Genomic DNA, 10754 nt, shown 5'->3' with positions numbered 1-10754 from the left:
AATAAAATTTATTCATCTCCCTACTATATATTATGTGTGCATGTTCACTTAGATAAGCCTCAAGTTATATAAATATGATGTTCGAACTGCATAATCAGATAACTCTTATGAAATTGTCTTTCACTAGCGATACATGTAAACAAAACCGAATGGAACTAAGTCTCGAGGTGTATCTCAACGAGGAACGAATGATATATTTTTCTGTAAGGAAGGAAGGCAGTACCCTAAGGGCATTCCAAGAAGGAAAAAAAAGAAAGAAAAAAAGAGAGAATGTGATCAATATCGACTTGATTAATTGTTATCTATCGAGGAAACTTTATGATTTCAAACCAATCAAACATCATGATGATAATCAATTTATTGACATATGTGTAACCAATCATCAAATGTGCATAGTCAAACATCTTAGCATTTTATTTTTGACCATCATATACACGCATGGCCAAAAGTCTTGACTCCAAGTCTCATTTTATTTTTGACCCAGAGTTCCTCATTATCCATACATTCCCGTGGTCTCTCTTTGCACCCGACCCCCCAATGGTCTCGTGCTGTTCCTTGAGACCCCCAGTGGTCTCATTTTATTTTCGACCCAGAATCCTCACTATCCGTGCATTCTCGTGGCCTCTCTTTGCACCCGACCCCCTAGTTGTCTCGTGTTCTACCTTGAGACCCCAATGGTTTCATTTTATTTTCTACCAAATGTTCCTCATTATTCGTGCGTTCCCATTCTCTCTCTCTTTGCACCCGACCCCCAATGGTCTCGTGTTGTGCCTTGAGACCCCCTAGTGGCCTCATTTTATTTTCGACCCAGAGTTCCTCATTATCTATGCATTCTCATGCTCTCTCTTTGCACCCGAATCCCAGTGGTCTCATGTTGTGCCTTGTGACGTGTAACACCGTGAAATTTCGATATATATATTTTATTAAGTATGTATTTTAACAAGAATTAAATTTACAAATTAATCGATAATAATTTAGACTAAATTGTGGTCGAGTACTAGTCTTGTTTTTTAAATTCCTATTTTTTGGTAAATTTTCGTAATTTTATGTGAAGGAAAGTTTTTGAGCTGTTGTTGGGTCCAAATTCACCTGAATTCGGCTCAATATCATGTTTTTGAGTTCTGTAGCTCGGAATCAAATTCCAATTGCGCCGTTGGCTTTGAAATGTTATTTTGAGTCAAGGTAGACATCAAGTTTGTCCATGACGCATTTCTAAATATTTTTCACTCTGAATTCGGTATTTCGAAATTTAGACCGTAAACCGAAATCGGAAGATTTTTATATCCAATCGAGTATTATCCGAAAATACTCGGACATGATTTAATCACGAACGTTTCGCCGAATAATCACTTCACTTTCATGAGTGAAACTCGCTTGGCAAGCAAGCAAAAATATTCATCTCTTACACAAAACCCCTTAAACCCTTCCTACCCGTTACACCATTACTCTTTGAAAACCTTTGGTTTGCCCTTCTCAAGTCTGATTCATTGTCTTAAAAGAGCCCCTCTCACTTGGAGAACCTTTGGCATTTCATTCTTCCTCTTTTTCACTCGGATTTTCTCAAGAACTCCAAGGTAAGCTCTTATTTCTTCGTTGTTCATCTCTTAGAAATCTAACCGTTAGTTGCTTACGAGATTTTAGTATGATATTTATATGCATGTTACGAACGTTTTCAACCGTCGAAATTTTCTAATAATCTTTCTGACTCTTGTTATACTCAAGAATTCGAAAAATGGGTTTTCGTGAATTTAGAAAATCGTTGTCTTGAAACCATGAAATCTTGTTGTTCATGGGGCTGTTTTAGTGTTTAAAAATATGCATGTTGTTGATTTTGATAAAAGGATATGATTAGGAAATCAAGGCTATCTTGATTTAAAATGTCGTTTTGAGCATGAGATCAACCCTCGTAAAGCAGGTGTTGAAATGATCATGAACACGTAGGAATTGTGAACGACACTTTCGAGTATAAAGGATGGTTCAAGAATATGAATCTTGGACCGGATGGATGAAAGTCTCGGATGTTCTTAAAATAGATTATCATGATGCCTTTATCTTAAAGTAGCAGGAAAACTATTTAACTCGTAAATCACTGATTGGTTTTTGTGTTTAGTTTTGAGGCGTTCGAAATCGGACAACCTACCCATTCACGTAAAGGAGATCAACTATGCTACAACCCAAGATGAGGGGGAATACATTATGATATAGTGGTGTCTGAATATGACACCCGGATCTCCCAACTACCTCAAAAGTTGGGAGTTATGTTTGTTTTTGTTAGAAACCCGTACTTAACCAAATGATTGTGTGCCTGGATTAAGTACGGATGATTTCTGAACATGTATGCTCTAGGATAGATTAAAATATCAAGTATTATGGTAGTTATCCATGAAGGAATACCACTCGAGAAACTAAAACACATAGTGATAAAAAACAATAGAGATTTTCGATCTGGTGGCCCAAAAGAGCGAGGAAGTAGTCCAGGCTACTGGACACCCCTCGCCTGGGCGATCCACTCTCGCTTGAGCGAGTGGTGCTCGCCCGAGCGAGGACCAGGCAGGGCACTTTACCTATTTTGGGCAATTTTGGTCGCTCGAGCGACAGTATCTCGCCATGGCGAGACCGAGGGGTGATTTTGACCAGTTTTTGGTAGATTTTTCGTTTGAGCGACAGGCTCTCGCTTGGGCGAGAGCTAGGAAAAGAATTGAGTCTGTTTTGATATAATCATTGCTTGAGCGACTGTCTCTCGCTTGGGCGAGAGTAGTACAATGATTTTGATTGCTTTTGATTGGTTGATTGCTTAGATAATAACCCTAACTTGGGTGAGAAGTATATTTAATAATTAGGAGAGATCATGGCTCGAACGAGGAGCCCAATGCCCAAATCAACAAACTTATACAATTACCTTTGTTCTTGCGCCTCGAGCAAGGATTTCGACGATGACGGCGTGAGAAAGGCGATGCCTAAAAAGGATTACATGATACCATGCAGTGAGGTCATCTAATCATTAGAGGCTTGGCCATGTGGCCATCCAGGATATTTCAGCGATGGTTCTTAGTGGTAGGATGTCAATCCTCTATTACATGATAACGTAAGATTGGGTCCCATAAGAAGCATTCATTTGGGAGATGTCTTAGGATGGGCCGATCGATATAAAAGAATGATTAAAAGATTTAATCGGCTAACCTCGGTTAGTGTGCATACTCATTATGAATAACGAAGTAGTGGAGAGGAAAATTATGGGAGACGAACGAGTCCTACGATGTTGAGACGGACGACGATGGCGGTAATTCGTCAGCAAAGTCTTGAGGGCGAGTCTAGGTGAGATGAGTCCCTTGTATTCCTGGATGAGATATTCTGTTGGATTGGATAGTTCTCACAGCACAAACTAGACGATCTCTGACAATCCCTCTTTGCAATCAGGATCAATAAGAGGGATGCCCAAAAAGTGTTTGATATGACACCATCCTGAAATGGAAAGTTCTTCAGAACAGATCGATCATATATCCTTGCGAGGAGTAATTTTTGGTGAGTTCAAATCGGGTTGTTATAGGACCTGTACTCTTGGTTATTTCTGAATTGTTTATTGAGAGGATATTGGTCTAAGGATCGATGAAATGAGCATAACATTCATACATTGTGATCGTGGATATTGATCCTCACGATTAGAGTTATAACATCATTCATCATTGTGTATTTACGTATGAGATATATATTGTGTATATTATGCGTGCCTGTTTGGATGTGATATTCTGTGTAATTCCATGTCGTCAATGAATAATATTCATTAGATGTCTTACTCCCTTTTCTTTTCTCTTCTTTCTACTTGTCTTCGGTTCGCGTTCTCATTCATATGGACCCTACCACGAGGATTCGGAGCAACCGATTCTCGATGTCCTAGGAGGGGACATGGAGCAGTGACGGACACCGATACACCTACACAGGCCATTGTGCCTTATAGCTGGAAATGGTTTGTGATGGCTCTACGATGCGCTTCCCTTCACATCATGCGAACTTGAAGGCTTCTTTCACCTTACCTGCTCGGAGATTAGCACCTATTACAACATTCATTCAGTCTGTGATTCCTCATGGACCCACTGTTATAGGACCATCTACTAGGAGACGGAGTTGGGACGACGTGCTCAAATCCACATCATGCAAGAGCGGGAGGTAAGTCGCAAGGTGCGTCCAATGACCCGGAAGAGGAGATGGAGGCTGAAGAGGGGAGCTGAAAGCCAAAGAGGAGTACTGTGTCGAGTTAGTCTATATAGATGACTCCATGGAGGTGGTAGACCTCTCCTCCGATTTTGAGATGGAGGAGGACCCCAGCGAGTGTCCTAGTGCATCCGCTAACAACTGAAGCTAGTCACTAGCAGTCATTTCCATTTCTATTTTGCTTTTGAAGAGGGTATCTATGTAGGGTACTTTTAAAGTGTTGATTTCTATTGTATATGTTTTCATTTGGGACAAATATTGTCCTGCCTTTGGTTTTGTATAAACATTTTCCGTCATTTTCAATAAAGAATTATTCCACGATATATTAAGTGGCTTTTGGTTACCATTAGGTAACTATTGTTGTCTTTTCTGTAATTTAGGTTACTTAACATGATGTCCCGAAAAAGAATTAAATGTAAATAGGGGAGTTTTACATTACAAAAAAAACATTTACCCATTTTTTGGGCGGTATTGTTAGAGAAATTCTCAGGGAGTTACATGACACCCTAATGGTCTCATTTTATTTTCGACCCAGAGTTCCTCACTATTCGTGTGTTCATGTGGCCTCTCTTTGCACTCGAGCCCTCAATGGTCTCGTGTTGTGCCTTTTGACCCCATAGTAGTCTCATCTTTGTGTCAGGCCTCCCAGTGGCCTCGTGTCATATCTTTTGACCTCCCAATGGTCTCATTTTTGCACCAGACCTCCTAGTGGCCTCATGTCATATCTTTTGACCCCTCAATGGTCTCATCTTTACACCAAGCCCTCAGTGGCCTCGTGTCATATCTTTGACCCCATAGTAGTCTCACTTATTATGGTATGAAGCATCATCTTTGAAACTTTTCCCTCTATGTGTTACTTCCCAATCAAAATTTGGTTCTTTTATCTTTACTTCTTTCTCATCATGATAACTTTCGTTGCTCCTATTATCTAGTAAGAAGCAAATAAAGAGGAGTAACTATAAACACCCGATTTTGATAAGGGGTAATTTGGTTTTCAAAAATTTTGAATTGATAAGTAAATTTTGATATTAGCGGAAATGTGGGAAAATTTTGAAAAGAAGTTGGGCCCCTTTGGCTCAACTAGATTAGGGTTGGAAACCCTAATTACACCCCATTTATAAACCTAAAGTTAGCAACTAAAGGGGAGGAGCAAAAAAAAAATAAAAAAGGGAAAAGGGAGGCTGCAGTGACCTCAACGAAAGAAGTAAGAAAAGATAATAAGGAGAGGCACCAAACTCATTTGGTTTCTACTTCCACAAACTCATAAGGTTTCCTTCTACAATTTTCTTCTCCTTTAACTTCAATAAAATCAATAACACGAGGTTGTGTTTTCAAATGATATTGTCATGAGAAAAGAGTGTTTTGGTTTCTATTCTCTTTTCTATTGCGAGTTACCGGTGTTGAAGAGGGTGAACCAAAACTCACTTGGAATCACCGTCGCATGGCTACCACTATGCCGGTACACCGCGAAATAGAACCAGACGGCGGTCATGGAGGATCGCGCATCTCCAGCGACGTCGCCAGCTGGACAGAGCTGTCCAGGGTCGTCTCTGCCGGCCATGGGAGGCTGGAACAAGTGCCAAATCGTCACCCGTGGTAGAAAATAATTGGGAAGAGTGACATATAAAATGTGATAAAAAAATATATTTAAAAAAACAATGGGAAGTAGATCCACTATAGGATGATTGCCTTGTCTCGTTACTTAATATTGTCTAAAATGAAGTAAGGAAACCTCACTATTGGTCTTGTGTCTTATCGTGTTACCTTATCTTATAAAACAAATTTTCAAATAATTTTAAAAGTGACATAAAGTAGCTGCACTATAGGCTGAGTGCCTTATCATGCTATTTTATGTTATCTAAGGCGATGTGAGGTGGCTCCATATAGGGTTAGTACATTGTTGTGCCATCTTTTATTGTAAATTTTCACATGAATAAATCAAAATAAAGATGTATCGACTAAACAACTATTTTCTGAAAGAACTACGTAACCTTGTTTTCTCTATTGCAGTTAGGGATACGTAGGAACAGATATTTACATGTCACGCACAAAAACTATAAACGATGGTTTTTTTGTATTTGTTCATTTCATTTAATAATATGAAAATAAAAATTAATATTTTGAACGAATATCCACTTTATCAAGCTAGGTACCATTTTTAACGGGCGGTATGAGGTGCCTAGCACCTTTCTCATCCGTAATTGACTCCCGAACTCAATTTTTACCTATGAGCGAATTAATCTTATTTTCAAAATAGTGGTTTTTTCATGTTTTCCCTCTAAAAAATATCGATGACGACTTCATTGTATTTATTTGCACATTTATCGTCGTGTCTACGAAAAGGGGTAGCGACAATAGTAATTGAAGAACATGATATAGGGTTGAGGTAGTTAGAGCAACCACAATGATAAACACTATTTTCATTCTTATTTGAGTTTCACATATTATTTTATAATTTATTACAACTCCCCATAAAATAAGATCAACATATACTTTTTTATCACAATAAAACATCATTCTTATTCTTATTTGGGTTCCACAATATCTACATATTTTCTCACTTTCCCACTACAACATTTTTGGGCTATGGCAACACCTTTCATTGCAACAGTTTCTCAAATTGTTCTCTTACTCATTTTTTTTTTACGTTTTTAAAACACAACACTAAAAAACCGTTCTAAAAAATACAAGAGGCGACGATTATATTTGCAAAATTCCAATAATTGTTCTCCTAGTATTCAACCACGGTTTATTAGCGTAGCCTAATAATTTATTAAAAACAATGAACAAAATCGTTCTCCTATATATCAATTACAACATTGCACCATCATCACAATTATAATATACTTCTCACTCTGACTCACCCTCACCCCTCACTCATTCTCAACCTCACCCTCACCCTCACCCTCACCCCTCACTCACTCTCAACCTCAACCTCAACCTCACCCTCACCCCTTACTCACTCTCAAGCTCAACCTCAACCTCAACCTCACCCCTCACTCACTCTCAACCTCAACATCGACCTAACGGTCACTCTCACTCAGTGTCTCTTGTTCCTCATCATTCTCTAGAGTCAGTTTGATATCACTTTTCATTATATTCTAATATGTCACAATGAACCTGATTTAGGGATTGATTTGAGGCTACGTTTGATTTAGGGTTCTATTTGATTTGTGGTTTTGTTTTATTTGGGGTTATTCTTTATTTAGGGTTATGTGTTATTTGTAATTTTATTTTATTTGGGGTTTCTCACTTCAATCGCTCTGCTAGTTTGGAAATACAATCATTTTGCCTTCTTTTATTTAGGGTTCTTTTTTATTTGTACAAAACCACTTCTTAACACTCGCCTTTTGTTCCCCATTTGTTAAGGTATGAAATGATACTATATTGTTTTATCTGTATCGTTTTCTCTCCATTGCTTGCTCTTATTAAATATCATTTTAATTTCCACATTTCTCCATTTTTTTGTCTTCCTACTTTCCTTCTCTCATAACTGACACTAACACTTACTGCAACTTCTCATCACACTTGATTTATAACTGTTAAAATGTAATGTTCATTCTCTATCAATGTTTTGAAGCTGTTGTAATGAGTAGATCCATTGGGTTTGAATAGTTTATGTTCAGATTTCAAAGTTTCTATCTATTTTTCAACTAAACATTTAACCTTACTTTTAAATCTTGTGAAAATGATTGCCCTGAAACTTGGATATTCGTATAATTTGATATAATGTGCTTGTTTTGGTGTTAGTGTTGAGTATCATAATTCACAAGTGCTAACTCTGCTATAATCCAAAGGAAAATTTGGTTTAGATTGATTTAGGAGATATAATTGCTTGTTTTCAAATGCTTTCTTATAGGATTTTGATTATAAGAGGTTTTGAACCCACAAAATAAGTTGATCTAATGTTAAATGGGCTTGTCACCATATTTTCCAACACTTTTTATGCTTATTTTTTATCCCTTACCATCTGTATTCAAGAAGTTGCTAATACCTTAGTTTAAAATTGATTTTATATAGGTGATTCATTGAGTACTTCACGGGACTGCTTGAATTTTTTTACTTAACTAGAATATTTACCTCACCTTGGTCATCAAGATTGTGCTTACTTAACCAGAATAGTTACCTTGTTTAAAATTGATGACTCAAATGCATAGTACCACATGTTGAAGGAAGAGGAAAATTTCTATTGCTTGGTACACTTGATTCTGTTTTTAAGTCTTTGCCTGATGTTTGGTTGGATGTTTACTTTTTCTGATGCTATTTCCTCTGTTTTTCTTTTTATTGTTTTGCCTTCCTTTTGGCTGGCTAGTTACTTTGTTCTTTTCAATCTGTAAACTCTTTGCTTGTGAATGAAATTTGATGTTTTTAGCACCTTATAAAAATGTTTAGTGTTACTTTAAGAAACTAAATGCTAAGTGGTTGATAGTTCTATGACTTTTCATATGATGATAAAGTGCTTCTTAATTACAGAGTAGTGGATAGTAAATAATCTCTTTATAATTCCTAATTACTTTTTTTCTAACAGTACGTGCTTAATCAACAACCTTAATTGTTGAAGCTCAATTTAGTCCCAAGTTTTTCACACTTTTGGGAGGTAGTTTAACCAATGGAAAAATCTGGTTTTACTTGGTTATTTTGATTTCTTATAACGTAATGATTTCTGCATTTGTTTCAGGCACTGGTTCATGGGAGAGTTCTCTAAAAAACATTGTCTCTTGCAGATCGCAATGTATCTTTTCTGATTGGTCAGTTCAGCTTGCTTTGGATTGATCAGCAACAATGCCTCAACTTCCATGTTGATGTTATTGAAAGTGAATGGGGTTGGGGTGCCGATCTCGACATTCTGGAATCAAAGCTTGCTTCTAATATTGCTCTCATGCAGGTGAGGACAACATCAAACCTTTGTATGATTGTATGTTGTGTGTTCAACATGAGAGAGAGCATTTTCTATATCCTCATATTTGACATTCTTCTATGTTTTTGTAGCACTAACAAGGTTCTTCTTCATATCTAACCCTGAGATGGAAGTAGTGAGACATATAAGGCATTACTGAAAGACCTCTAATATATATTAGACAACGGTTTCAAATTATCATATTTGCAACAATTTTAAAACCGTTATCATTGATGATGACAAAAACCGTTGCCTAAAATATAACATTAGACAATGGTTTTTTTAAACTGTTACCGAATGCTAAAAAACTGTGGCCTAAACAAAAGGCAACGCCTTAGACTACCACAATTACAAAACCGTTGCCTATAACAAAGAGAACGGTTTTTCTGGATAAGGCAACGGTTTTCATCCGTGGTTGAAAGTACAAAATGTTGTAGTGTCCCTTGGCTAAGAACAACCAATAATTGTTCTTATTTAAGAACAAAAAGTAGAAAATAAGAATGACACAATGGAAAACAGAATAAAAATGTTGTTATTTCGTTAAAAACAACTTTAAGAACCACCATTCTATGCTTTTAAAGAATATAAAAAAAAAAGGCAGGAGGGATGTCCACACCCTAAAAGAGATTGATAGTGAAACATAATATCAAAAAATTAAAGAAACTTACAATTTCTTAATGGGTGTGTTCCAATAAACACTCATACTTGTATATTCATAAATAGAAATCTGATTACTAATGAACCAAGGCATTTATTTACATTCTTTGTGTAGGTTACTTTAGAATATGTTACAATTACAACATCTTAATAAATCAAACATCTATACATGTCTACATGCAATATAGTACTTACATATGAATTATTTTTTGAAAGGATGGGTCAAGGCTATATTCATGCATAATCCACGCACCATCATGCTGAGTGCCACTCTTCTCAAACCTAAAACGTTTCTTCAATCCAGCGCCAATACATTGAATTGTCCCTTCGGCCTTCACCTTCCAAGAACCACTCCCAATGATGCCAACAAAACGTGAGCCATTCAGAGATTTCTTCTTTAAGGTTGTGAAAATATTCAGGTCCCTTCCTTCATAACTGGACCCTTCAAAAGCTTCTCAAATTTCCGAAGGACTCTTTTCACCATAAAAGTCATATTCAAGAATAGTGAGATAGTTAGGCACAGATTCTTCATGCACCTTTTTGTAGAGGAAATCTTGGATGAGTTCATCTCTTGGTTTGTATGTCATGCTTGAAGTTGAAGAAGAAGCATGAGCCATTGAAACTTATTTTCAAGAAAGTACTATTGTGTAATATGTTAATAAAAACTATGGGTGTAACCGAATCAACTCTATTGACATTAGTTCGAAACCTTGACTTATTATTTAACTCGACAAATTTGGTTCATAAACTAAATGAGCTGAATTTGAGTTGAAAATTGAGTTCGTTAAATAAACGATCTAAATTTGAGTTAGATATAGTTCGAGTCATTAGGTTTATGAAATGACTCAAACTATATATATATATATATATATATAAACTATTTTTTTTATGTTTATTGTTGTCATATGACTGATGATTATTTTTATGTTTATTTTATTATATATATAAATAAGTTTATATTTATATATATAACCTTGTGCAATATTATTTT

At 36.5% G+C, this 10754-nt stretch overlaps 1 long non-coding RNA gene across 2 annotated transcripts; it reads left to right on the top strand.

The window, feature by feature from the left end:
- The first annotated feature begins 7179 nt into the window (after positions 1-7179).
- Positions 7180-10552, top strand: LOC109337985. Of its 2 annotated transcripts, none has more exons than XR_002106495.1 (3): positions 7180-7281; positions 8738-9094; positions 9980-10552. It is a non-coding gene; the product is annotated as an uncharacterized LOC109337985 (long non-coding RNA). The 2 variants fall into 2 exon arrangements; XR_002106494.1 differs by lacking the exon at positions 7180-7281 and having other exon boundaries at positions 8730-8806; positions 8888-9094.
- The last annotated feature ends 202 nt before the right edge of the window (positions 10553-10754 follow it).

The sequence above is a fragment of the Lupinus angustifolius genome, unplaced genomic scaffold (assembly GCF_001865875.1).
Source record: "Lupinus angustifolius cultivar Tanjil unplaced genomic scaffold, LupAngTanjil_v1.0 Scaffold_16_75, whole genome shotgun sequence".
Lineage (NCBI taxonomy): Eukaryota > Viridiplantae > Streptophyta > Magnoliopsida > Fabales > Fabaceae > Lupinus > Lupinus angustifolius.
The sequence above is the reverse complement of the archived record's forward strand: the minus strand, read 5'-3'. Positions and strand labels throughout refer to the sequence as shown.